This window comes from Hyaena hyaena, unplaced genomic scaffold, assembly GCF_003009895.1.
Source record: "Hyaena hyaena isolate Hyena2069 unplaced genomic scaffold, ASM300989v1 scaffold_387, whole genome shotgun sequence".
NCBI classification, from domain to species: Eukaryota; Metazoa; Chordata; class Mammalia; order Carnivora; family Hyaenidae; genus Hyaena; species Hyaena hyaena.
This window is the reverse complement of record NW_024081019.1, coordinates 1,250,097-1,268,635: the sequence shown is the minus strand read 5'-3', so window position 1 is coordinate 1,268,635 and position 18,539 is coordinate 1,250,097. Positions and strand designations below refer to the sequence as shown.

General features: G+C 39.8%; 1 protein-coding gene and 1 non-coding gene across 3 annotated transcripts in view; one reads left to right on the top strand and one right to left on the bottom strand.

Annotated features, from left to right (window-relative positions):
* The window catches only part of PDE1C (phosphodiesterase 1C), a 519,825-nt gene that overhangs the window by 263,612 nt on the left and 237,674 nt on the right, over positions 1–18,539 (bottom strand). The gene's annotated exons all lie outside the window — the stretch shown is intronic.
* LOC120244578 lies at positions 14,900–15,006 on the top strand. The gene has a single exon (XR_005531575.1). It is a non-coding gene; the product is annotated as a U6 spliceosomal RNA (small nuclear RNA).

Sequence of the window (18,539 nt, the reverse complement as noted above, 5' to 3'; positions counted from 1 at the left end):
CTTAAGCTCAAATGAATTTTTAAACATATAACAGTAGAACTTAACCTCTTTTTCATAGAGGAACTTTTACATAAATGTTCAAAGCAGCTTGATGTATAATAGCCCCAAATTAGAAACTACCCAAACATCTTTCAATAAGTTAATGGTCAAACAACCTGTGGTATATCCATACCATGAATTATTATCCAGCAATAAAAAAGAATGAGGTACTGATAAGTGTAACTTGGATGAACCTTGAGGAAATTATGCTGAGTAAAGAAACAGCCAGTCTTAAAAGGATGTAAACTATATGATTCCACTCATGTAACACAGCCATGAAATAACAAAATTATAGAGATGAAGAACAGATCAGGAGTTTGCCAGGGATTAGGGGTGGAGGAGAGGGGACGGGTATGATTATGAAAGAAAAACATGAAAGTGTCCCATGGTAATGGTGGAGTCTTTTGATTGTGGGGCTCATTAGACAAAGCTATACATGTGAAAATTGCAGTGTCACACACATGCAAGTGAGTATATGCATAACTGATGAAATCTGTATAAATTCTATGGATTGTACTAATGTTAACTTCTTGGTCTTGAGATCATACTGTAGCCATGTAAGATGTTACCACTAGGAAAGACTGAGTGATGGATACACAGGACTTCCCTGTACATTTCTCTCTACCATTACTTAAACATTAAAAGTTCTTAACATACATGGTCAATGCATCTCAGGATGTGTCATGAGCTTTACCTCTACTGAGATATCAATAATGAGTACAGAATAAGCTACAAAATATAGGCTTTTCTGAAGAAAATAAGGGTGAGAGGGAAAAGGGAGAAAGATGTACAACCATCTCTAGTTAATCTAAAATTGATAAAAACTTGATGCTGGGAACAAGTTACAAAGTTGCTTTAACTTTCAATATACTTTTATACAATGGGGACATTTACGCCTACCCAATACAGTAGTTGTGCAAAATAAAGAAACATATATGGTATTTAGTAAAAGCCTGGGACTCAAGAAGTACAATCGACTCTTGAACAACATGGTTTGAATTGTTCAGGTTCACTTATACACAGATTTTTTTTTATAGATACAGTACAACCCTGTAAATGCATTTCCTCTTCCTTATGATTTTCTTAATAACATTTTCCTTTCTCTAGCTTACTTTATTGTAAGAATATAGTACATAATACATATAACATATAAAATATGTATTAATTGACTGCTTATGTTATCAGTAAAGCTTCTGGTCAACAGTAGGCTATTAGTAGTTAAGTTTTGGGGCAAAAGTTATATGCAGGTTTTCTTTTTTTTAATTTTTTTAATTTTTTTTTTTTGAGAGAGAGACAGAGCATGAGAAGAGGAGGGGAAGAGAGAGAGGATGACACAGAATCTGAAGCGGGCTCCAGCCTCTGAGCTGTCAGCACAGAGCCCGATGCAGGGCTTGAACCCACAGACCGTGAGATCATGCACAACCTAAGCCGAAGTCAGATGCCTAATCGACTGAGCCACCCAGGCACCCCTATATGCAGATTTTCATCTGCATGGGATGGATCAGTGCCCCAAACCTTCATACTGCTCAATGGTCAACTATATATTTTTTTCCAATGAGCAAAAAAAGAAAAAAAAATCTCTATCATTTTATTCTTCGCTCCTTATTGGAGACCTTACTTATTGCATGACCTTACTTCTTGAAAAAATTATTTCTTCCTCCTTCAACAATCATCAGAGACAACAAAAATTAAGCATAGAATCAGAGCTCATCTAATCTAGGCGCATCTGTTTTAAGTAGGCCTAAGTTTAATCACTGAACCACTGAGACACAGTTTTGTAAGCACTCAGAAGCATAGAATCCCACACGCAGTTCAGGCACAGAGCTGAAATGTAGCACCTTAACAAGATCCCTGCTCTGAACACTTAACACTCAACCTTCTGCTGTGGTCTCCTTCCAAAGGAAATTGCAAGTCCACTTCTCTCAATGAATATGATCTCCCCCTTTTTGTTCCTGTTAGTGAACTGCAATGACCTGGGCAGATGGCAAACAGACCACTAGAAAAGTGATGTCTTCAAGCACCAGCCCAATGAGAGAATCCATCCAGTAGGTTTAAGTGGAACAGTTGAACAGGCCAAAAACCAGTAAAGCAGGAAACTGCCCCAGAATCAGCTATTAGAAGAGGCAAATATCCCAAAATGCAATGGGTCCTCACTGACCTCAACAGTCAACGCAGACAAAGCAAAAAATGGGCAGCATGCCAAAAGTCATCTTCATATAAAGTTACTATCTTTTCAGAAAACTTTTTCTCATCTCTAAATGTGCCTATATTTACATTCATTTGTATGCCAGATACCAAAAAGACAGTATATCAGAGAGGTCAGACACAAGGACAGCCTGAAATTCAAGGTCAGGGTCCAGGTGGGGGTGGACAGGGGGTAGAGGTAGGAAACAATGGGATGGGAGAATGAGAGTCAGCAGAAACGAATGGGCAATGGGGCATGAAGATGGTAATTAGAAGCATGTATGTATTCACGGCTTGAAGACACCACTGAAACAGCTGCCTGCTACCACTCAGAACATGAGAAGCTGATCCCAGCAGGGCTGGCTGAGGCTTCCAAGACAGGACAGACAACCAGAAGGCAGGAGGGCAGTGCCAGGAAGAGTGGGAATAGCAGCTCTAGGTGAGCCAATTCTAACAGCGTCAGAAATAAGACAGAGCCATGAGACAGATCTGCCATGGGTGGGATTTCACTCCAATAGGGAGAGGACAGTTAAGGTCAATTATGGGCTGAAACAGACTAGCAAGTCCACAATTCCCTATTCGGCACCCATGTTATAGATGCAGTTCCCAATCTGTACTTACAGCCAAAGGTCACATAGTTAGGATACAGGCCCCCTACTCCACTGCCTTGTTCATGAGGGAGCACATTCTCTTTATGATCTTAAGGAGGAAGATCAGAACACCTACCTAGCTGTGTCTTTTCGGGCCAACCAAGATCTGGCAGCTTCTGTTTCCTTGTAATACCTTCCCGGGAATTTGCTCTGCTAATGAGGCCCCTCCATCTGACAGCTGGTTGCACAAGCTGCTCTCAGAAAACAAAAGCTACATGTTGAGGTAACCAATATTTCCCCATAGGCATGCAAGCACATCCACATGCGCATGCGTGCGTACACACACACACACACACACACACACTCCTCCCAATATAACTCAGAAACTATGGTTAGAATGAATCCGGCACCAAATGGAACAAAGGCTGCCTCCAGCACAGACTGAGAATTCCCATTTTTTTCCTTGCCAAGTGCATAGCCTGTGCTATACTTCTGTTCACCCACAGAGCAGAGCTGACCACAGCTTGCAGTGTTACGTGGAATGCTGGTGCCCCATCTGGTCTGCCATCTCCTCTTATCCTTCAATAGCCACCACAGAAGAGACTCCTGTCCATCTCAGAACATCAAGAACATACCTCAGTCCTCTAACAACAGCATTCTGCTGGGGTAAGAGAATTCTAACTGAACCACTCACTGATCTGGGCATATTAAAGCAATCACCATCACAACACACCTATTGGAACAGCCAAAATCCAGAACACTGACAAAGCCAAATGCTGGCAAGGATGTGAAGCAACAGGAACTCTCATTCATTGCTAATGATAATGCAAGATGGTGCAGCCACTTTGGAAGACAGTTTAGAAGTTTCTTACAAAAATAACATACGCCTTCCCTCATAATTTAGCAACCATGCTCCTGGGTATTTATCCAAATGAACTAAAAACTTATGTCTGCAGAAAAACCTACACACAGAGGTTTATAGAAGCTTTATGCATAATCACCAAAACTTGGAAGCAACACGATGGCCTTCAGCAGGTAAATGGATAAACTGTGGTACATACAGAGGATGGAATATTACTCAGTGTTAAAAGAAGTGAGCTATCAAGCCATGAAATGACATGGAGGAATCTTAAATGCGTCTTACTAAGTGGAAAAAGTCAATTTGAGAAGGCTACATACTTTATGATTCCAACCATTTGACATTGTGGAAAAGACAATACTATGGAAACAGTAAAAAGATCAGTGGCTGCCAGAGATTGGAGGGAGAGAGGGATGAACAGATGGAGCACAGAGGATTTTCAGAAAAAGGAAACTACTCTATATAATACCATAATGATGGACACCTGTCATTATGCATTTGTCTAATCCATAGAAAGTACAATGCCAAACGGGAAACCTAGTGGAAGCTATGAACTCTGCACCAGAATATAAATATCACCTACTGATATGTCAGTGTAGGTTCATCAAGTTGACAGTGGGGAAGGCTGTAGGTGTGTAGGGGCAGGAGTATATGGGAATTCTTGGCACTTTCCATTCAGTTAAAGCAAAAAACAAAGTTACTGATAAAAAAAATCTTCAGAGGATGACGAAAGACAAACCAAAAATACTGACATGCAAAATGAGTGGTAGTGTGCGTGCGTGTGTGTGTGTGTGTGTGTATGTGTGTGTGTGTGTGTGTGCTTGAATAGATACCAAGTTACAACATTCCAAAGAAATGCTGTCTTTACCAATATGGGAAAAGATAAGACTCCAAATATGTCACAAGTGATGGTAACTGCCTCAATTTTCTTTGCAAGACAAAGAAGCCTATCAAAAATGGTAAAGAGGCTAAAGTAAGGAATTTTTATCAATCAAAAATCACAACTCTGAATCGCTATCAAGAGGAGTCTCACTGCTATGAGCTTCATTACCATCTACTGCAGAAGAAATTGTTTTTATCTGTTAGGCTAATGCAGAGATTACCATTTCCTCAAATTCTTCACTTCATGTTTTCAGAGCAGCAAAAAGCTGATATAATAAGTCTTACACTGAAACCGTATTAAATCTTTAAAAACCAATCAGAAAAAAAAGCACAAGCAAGTCCTCTTGGGATTTTGACTTAATCACCTTTAGAGACTAAAGGTAGGATCAGAACTTAAGTATGTTCTTACCAAAGAAGGGAACGCAAAAGCAAAGCTGGCTAGGGAGAGCCTTCCTCCTGGTTCCTAGCTAGAGCAGTGTCATCCGACAGAAATGTACTGCAATTCACATGGGCATTTAAAACTTTCAAGTGGCTATATTTTAAAAAAATAAACAGGTCAAATTAATATTAAAAGTGTATTTTATTTAACTATTTATTTAAGGTATCCAAATGTTTATCATTTCAACATGAAGCAGCAGTAGCTATATTTCAAGGGTTCAATAGCCGCTTGTGGCTTGTGACTAGTGCTTACCATATTGGACAGCATAGATTCTTGACTTTGTGTAAATCTAAAAGGTTCCATCATCCCCCCCCCTTTCAAATATTTATTTATTCATTCAAATGCACTCCTTAAATCTCTAATAAAAATTACTTATTATTTTTATTACTATTAAATATTTATCATCTCCAATAGAAATATTTTATTATTCTTGCCATTAGAAGTTCAGAAGGGTAAGTATGAAGAGCACTCAGGTCACCCCTTCAACCGACGCAAATCAATTTTAAAAAAGGTTAAGAGCTATGACAATGTGAAAACTAGCTCAGTCTCAGTTTTGTTGTTGTTGTTGTTGCTGTTAATTTTATTTCCAGTTCATAATCTTCCCATCCTGTTTGGAAACACAAAGAATTTCTCATCCCTAGTTAATCTTTATGACCCAAAGTAATGGTGAACACAGCTCTGCTGTAACAATAGTCTACAGATTTTATAGAACCAGAATAAATCAAGGAATAATATGTGCAATGCTATTTGGGGCCTGCAAAAAAAAAAAAAAAAAAAGTGGAGGGAGATGTAGTGAGGAGTAGGAGGAGAGGAAAGACGGGATGGAGAAGAGAAGGTGGTGAGGGGGATATCACAGCATTTCATAAAAATATACTCATGGAAGCAAGAGTTTAAGAACAAGATTTTCACACCAAATGGCTTTCACCCAAACAGGTAATGGGACCTAGGTTTAAAAAATTGTGTAATCGTTTTTAAAAGGGAGTTTCAAAGCTATGAACATTAATTATATGCACCAATACCTCTGAAAGACCAAGAAAGCACAGAATTTAGCCACTGTGATTGCACATTTTAAAGACTGTCCTTAATAAACACTACATAATGGGCCTTCTTATTTTATTGCAGTACAACTCATCACAGCAAAGAACTGGAAACAATCAAAGGCCTATCATTAGGCAAGCAGCTCAATTAAATATGACTTAAGTCATAGTATTAATTTTTTAAAGAGATACATTTTGGGGTGCCTGGGTGGCTTAGTCGGTTAAGCATCCGACTTTCGCTTAGATCATGATCTCGCGGTTCATGGGTTCGAGCCCCGCGTCGGGCTCTGTGCTGACTGCCGGCTCAGAGCCTGGAGCCTGTTTCAGTCTGTGACTCCCTCTCTCTCTGACTCTCCCCTGCTCAGGCTGTCTCTCTCTCTCTCTCTCCGGGTTCAAGAAAGAAACTGAATATGACCAAAGCCTTAATGGATTAGTAGAATCAACACAGTTGGCAGGACACAGGGACCAGAGGCAAGGACACAGTGTGGATATTTGGTGTGAAGAACAGAAGGGTCCTATTCTGACCACAAGGGTCCATGGGCATGCCCATAGGAGATAGGGGTGGGAGTGGGGGGAAGCAGGGCAAGGAGACTCTGTATCCAGACATTGCCACAAGGCAAATAGGTTTGTAAACCAGGAGCAGCACTGCTTGGTGGAAAAATATCAAGAGGTTTTGAAACAAGTCTTCTACTTTGCTAAAAGTCAAGATTAGATAGAGGCTGTATGACCTTGGGCACAACCCTTTACTATATGAGCTTGCTGCTTTACCTGAGGCTGAACAAGATGACATCTAAGATTCTTTCCAGGGCCAAAACCACAGCAATATCAAAAGAGCAGATATTCTCCCTCTTAAACTGATCGTGATAGTATACTGAGTTCTAATCACATGTGTTACAGAAATCCGCAATGCCACAACTAGTTAGAAAAGCCACGTGCTGTCCTAGAGAGAAGAGGCTGCATCAAGGAATTTCTTTGGAGAAGTTTTCCTAAAGAGGAAAACAAAGCTATTCACTCCATTGTCAGGCTGTGTCCCAGATCAGCAGGAACTTCACAACAAGCCTTGGCTGCTTTTTTCTAGTTCAATGTGTCACTATCAAGAATCTCTCACACTCTGAGACTTTTCCCATTTCTCTGCCACCTGGGCATACCCTGGTGCTCACAACTGTAAGGCAAGAATCAAGGTCTCAGTGACCCCATTCACTGCTGAGGGTGTATGGAGACAGCCCCTTATAGGAAACAGGATCTTTATTCCCTAAAGACACATGTAAAATATAAGATGAATGCATAGAGAAGAGTGGTCAGACTGGATGGTACAGACCACCTCTACCTAGAAGGAATGTATGATTCCTGATTCTCTTGTAATGGATTAACACCCACCAGCCCATAGTCACACACTAGGTATTAGGAAAACAATAAACATCCACACATACAATGTCCTCTCAGTCACCTACACACCACCCTATGGAGCCCCACTATCCAAAGAAGAACTAGGGACTAGAGGCATCAGCATCACCCAACAGAAATGCAGAGTCTCAGGCCCCACTCCAGACCTAGTGGATCAGAATATGCATTTTAACAACAACATATTTAAGGTGATCACAGTAAAGTTTCCCAAGTGCTGTTTGCAGATTTTCCAGGAGTAATGCAGCAGCACCGCATGTTAGTATACTAACAACTAACAAGTGAGCAGAGAGATGCAGATGGGGAGGGACCAGTCAGTGAACTGGAAAATACGAGTTCTGTTACCAACACAATGAATTCAGAAGGTGACTTCTCAAAATTCATCTTAAACTGAGATCAGCTGACTAGGCTAAAATCTTCCTGTGGTGAAATGAGGACTGAATCCACAGGCAGGGAGAGGCAGGAGAGGAGGGGTGAACTGTCTCTCGATTGCATTCCTGCAGAATCATAAATGTCAGTTCCCAAAGCTGTCCTAGGATGCAGGATTCTCTGTGGTGAATTTGCTGTCTCTTTGTGACTCACCAACGGATGAATGAGCTTAAAGAAAAAGGAGAAGCAAACCATGAAATATAGTAAATTACAGCTTAATCTTCCTCACCCTGGAATTCATTCAATAGTTTTAATGAACTTACATTCTGGAAGGCAGGGTGAAGAACGCATACAGAATACATTAGCAGGAAAAGCATTTCACGCTGCCCTGTGCATCGGAGAAGCCCAATTCCCTTTGTTATTAAAGGGATAAATATCCTTCCTCCAGTCAGTACTTTGGAAAGGGGGGGAAAAACCTGCTTTCCATTATTCCTGTTATGTTCTGTGAATTCCCAAAGAATGCAGATTCTCAAGGGCTTATGAGAGCAAGAAGTGATTCCCAAGACCTAGTCAACTTCCATTACTTTTGTGCTTTTCCCTTGCACCATGTAGGCAGGCAAAGGCCAAGGGTCCTGGGCCTCCCCTGTGAAACACTACCGCATTATTTCTCTATGGGCCACTTCCTTTGATTTGACCCACAGACCTGAGAGAGGTTCAAACAATTTGCTTCTGATTTAGGTTAGAGGAAAACCCAGACTCCTGGAGGGATGTTAAATTATCCCTGGGGGAAAAATACAGCACCTGGATTTATTAACGCATCTAGGTTGGACCTGGACACTCAAATCTATAATAAGAGGATATAGTTTATGCCCCTTATTTTCAGCACCCATTGATCACCACCAGTAATTTTCAAATTATGGGTTGCTACCCATCTGTGGATAATAAAATCAGTTTCCCATGTTAATAAAATAGCACAGACTATAAAATATCAGATTTAATTACATGTAGTAAGATAAACTTTTATTTCAGTTGTGCATGTATGTGGGTGTCAGTGTGTGAGTGTGTAAACACACAGTGAGTCACCATGTACAAGTGTTTCTTATTGTGGGTCACAGTAAGCAGGAAAACCACTTGCTAATTTAGAGCACCTGGAAATCAGCCTCTTGCTACAAAGAGAAGGGAGGAATCTTGGGAAGAGAACTGGAAAAACCAATTTCTGCTTCTAAAAGACAGAGGGAGAAATCAAGTCTTCTTGTGGACCCACCACGATGGCACTGGATCTTCTAGATACTCCCTTCCCTCACTCACTGCCCTCACTCCACAGTTATGGCTCCATCACAAGCCACATCTCATCAGGGATCTCACAGAAAGGAAAGAAAACTGATCTGTGCCAGCAGAGATTTGTGCCTGGGCAGGGATGCCAGTCTGGCATGTGGACTCCCCGTAGCAGCACAAGAAAAGGCTGAGCAATCTGGAGATCCTTTTCTTTGGCAGTTTTCACGAAGGTCTTCATTCTCCACAAAGATTATCTTCCCTTTCTCCCCTAGGAATGTTCACGGTCACCTTCGGTCACGCTCAGTCTCTAACACACAGTAAAACTAAACAGAGGGATTACACAAATGCCCAAATCACCTGCATCAGAATGACTGTAATCAGCACTGATGATGAATTTTAATGCAAACACAGTTATCATCCCACTTTGTCACCATATCCCAATATCCCTAGAGTCAAAGATAGAGGCAGGATAGCAGAGGACTTACAAGCCAAGCCGACCTCAAGTGAAACAAAGCCCTACTATTTTCTGAGCTGGGAATGTTGTTCATGTTCTCTACGACTGTTTTTTCACCTACAAAATATGAACGACAAAAGTACCTACATCAGAGATTATAGTAAAAATTAAATAAAGGAGGAAAGCACTCGGCCAGGAACACAATGACTATTGTGTATTATCATCTATTATCATCGCTATTATTATTATTACCATCACAGTCATTATCATTTCAAATCAAAGTTTAATTTCTCCTCAGCCTAGCTTATTTGTTTGTTTTGAGATAGATACATCCGGTATGGACTTAAAGTATGAAGACAAAGTAAGAATACTTTGTTATGATTGTTATTGTAAATGGCTTGCCTAATGATGGGCCTCCAAGCTCAATCAATCCTCCAGGGAGGTTTCCATTTTCCCTGGGGAAACAAACACCATAATGCTTCTCCCTTTAAACAAGTTGCCAAATGCCAGAAAATCTATGCATGTGACAGTTTATATTTCCGTAGAATCAGCAGCTCAAAATTCCAACGGGATTAGTCCCTATATGTTCTAGTATAGGAATATGTTAGCAGAGAGCCGTTCTTGCCGCTGCCAGCCACACACACCAGCTGCTGCTGTGGAAATGGGAAAAGCCACCCCACGTTTCAGCTATAATGCACCTGGTCAGTTGTGAAATCCGACTCGAAGGGAGAGAAATCTCATGTTGTCCCCATCCGGTAATGAGCACGAAGGGCAGCCTGGCCACCAAAGCAAATGCCAGAGAGGGGGAACTCAGAGAAAATTCAACCAGCTTATGCAGTGGAATAATGTTCTGTGAGTGCCAAGATGGCCTTACTGCCACCTATTATAACAGTTTTTTTCAAAACACGGACTTCTCCACTCCCACATAGTTTGCTTCAAAAATGACTTCTCCTTCCATAAATGATATTCCTCTATCTGAGAAACACATATTTAAGAAACAAGGACAAAGGAGGAGGCATCTAAGCCACCAGGTCAACCATATTCACTCATCCACTGGCTCCAACACAGTCATCCTGAGTTTATTAGGGAAACAAAAATGAGTAAGGGGGTCTTTTCTAAGAAGGAGCTTATGGAATGGTTAGAGAGACAAACAAGAATTCAATGTGACAACTGTAACATTGTAGGTATGGATGAGACCACGGAGATACAGAGGAGGGATTGTATAGCTTACAGGAACTATATAGCTTAAATGTTTATATTAGAAAGATGATTCGGGGCGCCTGGGTGGCTTAGTCAGTTAAGCGTCCGACTTTCACTTAGGTCATGATCTCGCGGTTCGTGGGTTCGAGCCCCGCGTCGGGCTCTGTGCTGACTGCCAGCTCTGAGCCTGGAGCCTGTTTCAGTCTGTGACTCCCTCTCTCTCTGACCCTCCCCTGCTCATGCTGTCTCTCTCTCTCTTTCCTAGAAATAAATAAAACATTAAAAAAAAATTAAAAAAAAAAAGAAAGAAAGAAAGAAAGAAAGATGATTCAAAATCAATGCTCCAAGTTTCATCTTAAAAAGTTAGAAAATTAAACCCAAAGCAAGCAGAAAAAGGGAAATAATAAAAATTAGAGCAGAAAGCAATGACATATTAATCAACAGAAAAAGTTAAAGAAAAAAGTTAGGTTTTAAAAAAACATTAATAAAAGTAACAAACAAGTAGCAAGACTGATCACAAATGATGAGAGAAAGCACAAATTACCAATATCAGGAATGAAAGAAGGGATATCACTGAAGAATTTACAGACATTTGAAAGACTGTAAGCAACATCATGTCAGTGAATATAGTGTAGATGAAATGAACAAATTTTGGACAAACACAAATTACCAAGAATGACATAAGAAGAAACGGAAAATCAGAACAGTCCTACACCTAGTAAGGCAATGGTTACCCAAGTGTGGTTCTCAGTCTAACAGCATCAGCAACACCTGGGAACTTACTGAAATGTAAATCGTCAAGCCCCACTCCAGATCTATGGAATCAGAATTCTGAGGGTGAGTCTCACAAGCTGTGTTTTAACAGACCTTCCTAGTGTTTCTGATATCATTGGAGAACTGTATGAATATGTCCTTCCTACAAGAAGCCCAGGCCCAGACGGTTTCACTGATGAATTCTATCAAACACATAAGAAAGAAATATAAGAACATTGATAACTGTGGTTACCTTTTGGAAACAGAATGGGATTATCCAATGATTAAAAGAGACTTTGACTTTATAATCTTTTGTTATGTTTTTTACAATGAGAATGTATTCACAAATTATTTATATAATCAAAATAAATAAAAATATTGAAAACAGGAAAAAAAAAAAGACCAGCCTTATAAAAACTGAAAAATTAGAAGACAGAGCACTTCCCCATCATTACTTTTTATCTCTAATCTCTCATGGAAAATGTAGGAGATTCTTTTTATTTGCCCTCTTATTTTTTATTTTGATGTGGTTCTTGGTTTCTTTGGGATGAGCTATTCTGACTGACAAGTGGTCCACAGGGTCAGGGTGGCCCCAATACATGCCTTTTTTTTTTTTTTTTCCAAAAAAAAAAAAGAAAAGTCTTTATTAATTGTCTCCTTTCCTTTACTCGCATCCCTTAGAGGAGTGATTACCTACTTCCCTATGCAGCAGCTCTCTGCTCATGGCACACCCAGAGCACAGTGATCCTGCCCTACCCTGGCATACCAAAACCCACTCAAGTCAGAGAGACTGGGACTCAGATAACAAAAATGATTAAAATCAAGTATCCACTCATGTCACTCCTTCTAAATAAATACCCATAAAAATTTTCCACATCTGGCTATTTTCTCTAATTGAAGCCTCAGCTCCAGAGTCACCTCCGGCAAGATTTTCTAAGCTCCTAAACTAAGCAGGGCGCTCCTCTGCTATGCCTTTGCACCTCTATCAAAAATCTTATATTGGGGGCGTCTGGGTGGCTCAGTCGGCTGAGCATCTGACTTTGGCTCAGGTCATGATGTCACATTTGTGGGTTCGAGCCCCGTGTTAGGCTCTGTGCTGACAGCTCATAGCCTGGTGCCTGTCTTCGGATTCTGTGTCTCCCTCTTTCTCTGACCCTCCCCTGCTCATGCTGTCTCTCGCTCTCTCTCAAAAAATAAATAAAACATTAAAAAAATAAATATTGAAATCAGCTTCCTGGGTCCCTATCTGTCTCCCATTGTGTCATTAGCTCTTTGGGGGTAGAAACCACATCTTACTCTTTTTATTTTCATTTTTTACTATCTCACAGTGCATGACCACCACATAGTTGATTCCCAGTAAGTATGCAGTGAAGTGAAAAGTCTGAGAATGGAGTCAGACAAGCCAAAGTCTACATCTATTAAAAAAAAAAAAAAAATGCTAACTTTATTTTACTCAATACTTTTGGCAGAACTCATTTTTAAAACTAAATACTTTTTTTTTTTTTTACAAATAGTTTATTGTCAAATTAGTTTCCACATAACACTCAGTGCTCATCCCCAAAGTGCCCTCCTCCATGCCCATCCTTTTAATGTGCTCTTTGTTCAATCTCTCAGTAGTGTTACTGTTAATGCAAACCATGCAGACTGGCTTTCATTTTGCAGCCTAACCCCCCTTTTAAATCCTGGGGGATTCAGTAGGTCCCTGCCACTGACCTGCACACTGCAGGACATCTTGAAGGATAAATATAAGGACCAAGGGAATAGGAGTGAACAGGTAACACATAGAATCTTTGGCTAAAATAGTCAGATTCCTTCTTTTAGGCTTTTTCTAGAGACTTGTACTTTATCTCTACAACCTTATGAATCAGTCTGAAGCACAAGGCAGATTCTCCCACCTCTGCCCATAATTTGTTGGCACCAGTCCAACTTCTCCTCTGACAAATGAGATCCTGAAGAATTAATCTCCTTCACAAGCAGAGTAAGTCCTTGAGGGAGGCCAAGTATTATAGAGAGTTCTCAAGGTCTCATTCTCTATTATGATGAAAATGGCATTCTATAGCCATTAATATTTATTGGGAAGGAGAGCATTATATTAACAGCTAATATTTACTAATCATTTACTACATACCTAGAACAGAGTCATATACCATACATACATTGTCTCATTTAAACCTTATCAACAATCTTAAGAGTTAGGAACTTTTAGTAGCCCATACCCTGAAAACATGCATGCTTAACAGGCTGAAATATCACAAAATTAAAAGGGGTAGAGATGAGATTTACATTTAGGTCTCTCAGACCCCAGAATTCATGCCCCAAGTCTCAATGCTACATTGTCTTGTTAATAGACTTGTGGTATAATTAAGACCCTACAATATCCCACACAAACCAAAGGCAGAAGTCACTGATAATCAAGGAAGGGGAATCATCCACTCCTCCCAGCCTAAAGATCTAAAGTACCCTTTAAACATGATTCATTCTGGAGTGCCTGGGTGGCTCAGTCAGTTAAGCCTCCGACTTCAGCTCAGGTCATGATCTCATGGTTCATGGGTTCGAGCCCCATGTCAGGCTCTATGCTGACAGCCAACTCAGATTCTGTATCTCCCTCTCTCTCTCTGACCCTCCCCTGCTCACGCTATCTCTCTCTCTCTCTCTCTCTCTCAGAAATAAAACATTAAAACAAATTTTAAAAAACCATGATTCATTCTCCACACAAGCAACTAATTAAAAATTTTTTTCTTTTTATTCAAAATAATGATGCTAAATGGGAAACTAATATTTAAGCTATGTGATGTTTTCAGCAGAACCTCGTCTGTTAAATCATGCTACTGGAACACATTTCTGAATACATAGGAGTCAGCAGGGGTGAAAAGAGATATAAAGCAAACAGGTGGAAGTTTAAAGACAGTGTAATCCAAAGAACACAAATCTCAGTCTTAATAAATAGCTATCTGCATGGGCCACCAGGGACACCATCACTGCCACCATCACCATCACCATCATCACCATCATCAGTATTGTTGTTATTCAGTATCTTCTTTCTCCTCCCTGGAGCAAAATGATCTCTGTTTACCCATCAAACAGGCACAGTTTGCATTACCAAAAGGGTTAATTTTCTAATCTTTTTGTCTTGATAATGGGTCATGAGTGAACAGTAGCAACTAGTAAATATAATTGTTACTATTACTAACAACACAGTGCATTAGAATTAGTAAAAACTACTGCAAAATCATGGCAAAATTACTTGGACTTATCAATATGGCATACCAATAGAGAATGATCATGTACCTCACAGTCCATATTGCACACATCAGGCTCATTTCTTAAGCTATTTAATTGTTGCCCTAACTCTAAGAGACTCCTGATTATGATCTAAATGATAGAACACATCTTAATGATTATAGGAAAGCCATCCCAGTGCTTGCTTTGGCAGCACATATACTAAAATTGGAACGATATAGAGAAGATTAGCATGGCCCCTGCACAAGGATGACACGCAAATTCATGAAACATTCCATATTTTTAAATCATGGAAAGAGCCTAAGTGTTCATCAACAGACGAATGGATCAAGAAGATGTGGTTTATCTATACAATGGAATACTACATGGCAATGAGAAAGAATGAAATCTGGCCTTTTGTAGCAACGTGGATGAAACTCGAGGGTGTTATGCTGAGCAAAATAAGTCAGGCAGAGAAAGACAGATACCATATGCTTTCACTTATAGGAGGATTAGGAGAAACTTAATGGAGGACCATGGGGGGAGGAGAAGGGGAAAAATAGTTGGGGAGAGGGAAGGAGGCAAACCATGAGAGACTTGAATACTGAGAACAAACTGAGGGCTGATAGGGGCGTGGGGAGGGGAAGGGGGTGATGGGCATGGAGGAGGGCACTTGTGGGGATGAGCACTGGGTGTTATATGGAAACCAACTTGACAATAAACTATGAAAGAAAAAAAAAATAAAAAAACACTAAAGTTACCAAAAAATAAAAAATAAAATAAATTTCTTTGATTTGGGAGTTTGAAAACTTAAGAAAAAAAAAGAGACATCCCATAAGTCCCCCATTTGTGTTTATACCAGAAGTCACCAGGACCACCGGGACACCCTTGTGATACTCAAATGCAGCCACTGAGAGGGGCACACAAAGCCATGTTTTCAGACCTGCCCAACTGGCAGAAGACTTGTATCAGCCTCAAGGGACATTTTTGTTGTCTGGTGGATAAGTAAGAATCCATTCCAATTTATACTGAGGCTTACTTGTAGCTACTAGTTTTCACTGAAATTACTGATAATGCATGAAACAGATGGGACTTCATTTCTCAGTAAATTTATTTTGCTTTATTGCCTCCCATGTAACAATACACACCAATATCCGAGTGTTTCTTTTAAAATCTGTGATTTTATGCTTTTTCGGGGCTAATAGAATATAATATCATGTAGAACTTATGATTTCTGATGTGTTTCTGCATACATTGTATTTACATAAACCAAACAATATTATCTATTCAAAACAATTTCAAAATTTCTTTCAATGGCTGATTTAAATTTTTTCCTTATAAAATTTAAATACATCTAATAAACTATAAAATTTTCTATGTCAACTAAATAAACTATGAAACAGAATTCATATATCTGCTACATAAAGAGTGAACCATAGGTCAAAATAATAATATTAATAATAGCAAAAATACTCTACACTTACGAAAAGCCAGAAAGTGCACTTAATACTTTAATCTTTATCTTACTTAACCCTTACAACAACCCTATAGCTAAGAACTATTATTACCCCCTTTGTACAAAGAAAGTGAGGCTTAGAACAAGGTTTCTCAACCTCGACACTACTCACATAATGGACCAGATAATTCTTTGTTGTGGCGGAGATGTTCTAGCACTATAGGATGTTTAACAGCATCCTTGGCATCTATCTACTAGATGCCAGTAGCATACCCGACTTTCAGATGTGACAGCCAAGAATATCTCCAGACATTGCCAAATGTCCTTGGCAGTGGGGGTTGGGGGGGGGGGAGCGCGGAGAGCAGAATCACTCCCACTTGAGAATCACTAGCTTAGAGAAATTAAGCAATTTACTAAAGGTCATACATAAGAAATGGTAATGCAGGGAAGCCAGGGAGGCTGATTCTAGAAAGCATGCCATCGATCAATAAAATGCAGTGCTATTCACTCTGTCTGTTAAAAGAACATAACTTTTCCCTCAAAATTGAAAACTAAATACGAAGATGAACTATGGCTGCCTTCCTATAGAAAGATCTTCCCTGACCACATGAGACTGAGCCACTTCAAATTTATTTTTCCTAATTAAGGGCATGTTCCAGTAGCTATTGACTTGACATAGCTTGCATGCCTGCCCCACCTACCCCAACCTTCTTTCTGTTCTGTTACATGTGCCCCAATCACTTGTTAATGCTGATTCCATTCTTGAGTAAATAAGACACAGTCTCTGCCCTCGCAGAGCCCCTACAAAGCAGGGTCTATCTTCTTCCTACTTCCTGCTTCCTTACATGAGTCTGCACTCAAAGTGCAAGCCCTTTGCACAGTGGCCACAGAATTCTAATTTCTGTCTGAGGGCTCTCCCAAGTACTCAATGATGGAGCACTACCATGTGCCAAACACTTCCTATGTGTTTCATATATACTATATCATTCTGAGCGCACAAGAATCCTAGGAAGTAAGTATTATTATTTCCAAGTGTTACTGGCCAAGAGGAAACTGAGGTTTAGGTAAGTAGGGAAACCTACCCAAACATTACCCAGGATTTGTGCCAGCATTCAGATTTCATGGATAAGCAAAGACTACCGACATGCCTCTTCCAAAGAATGTTCTGTTCTTAGTCTACTCCCTCCAACTTGCGTAAAACGTTTCCTCCAGGTCCCCTCTCCCAAAGTTATGGGAATAAACAACACAGAGCTGAGGGTGAGTCCACTCATGGAGAGACAAAGGGGAAAATTCAGGCAGTGACCTCATGAACTTTGAAAAGGAATTATCTTATTAAATCAGAGGATAGAAAAATACAGAACAAGTTTTCTTTTATCTGATTCTTTTGGCTATTTACTTTTTATGCATAAAAAGTTATGTATTCATGTATGACTGATTATATCACCTCCAAGTACTTTAAGCTACTGTACTAAAATAGATTATTTTGAAAAAAAGAACCTGGTGGTAGAGGTGAATTTCCCCCCCTTCAATCACATCATTTAAATATAGCTTGTTAAGATTTTGTGTGTTTTTTTAAAGACTGCATTTAACTTTCCTGAGAGCTTCAACTGTGGGTTGAAGACAAATATGAAATTTTTCAAATGTAAAATGTCCCAATGAAAAAAAGAACAATTGGTGGAGAGGGGAAATGAACTCCAAAAGACATTTCTTTCTGACTCTGATTTTATTCAGGTCCCACCTGCTTTCTTTGGGAGGTTGGAGGTGGGGATGTGGGAGTTCCTGAGCTGTAAAAGATTATAAAACCACTTGAATAGAAAGAACCCAAAAGGCTTTTGGCATCTCAAAGTCCTGCCTTTAAACCCTGGCCCAACCACTTTTCTGCTTTGTGACCTCAGTTACTTATCTGTAAAACAGGATCACTACGAAGATTAAATAAGATAATGCATGTGAAACACCTGGGACAGAGTAGATATAAAATAAATTTAACCAACAGGGTGCCTTTTAGACATACCTATGTTTTTGCCAAAGTCTGCTTTGGCAATTGTCCTTCCATGCCTTTCTCACTGTCATTTCACATTATTTATGTGAAATTAGAAATATCTAAACCTAGGGTGATCTAGCTGGTGGCCAAAGAACCATCACTATGGGGCCAGTCTATGCTACTGGCTTGGTGACCTTCATGCTCATCCTCAATGCTGCTCCTCCCCCATGATTCAGTTACAAGTCCTAGAGTGCTTGCTATTACTGCAAAGGTTGTATGGTGGTCTGGGCTTTCTCGTGGAAGGACCTCGGTAAATAGAATCTGAGAATAGTCATTTTTGAGCTAAATGAAACCAGAGAAATTCTTATATTCAACCTCAGTCTCTTTACAGATAAGGACAC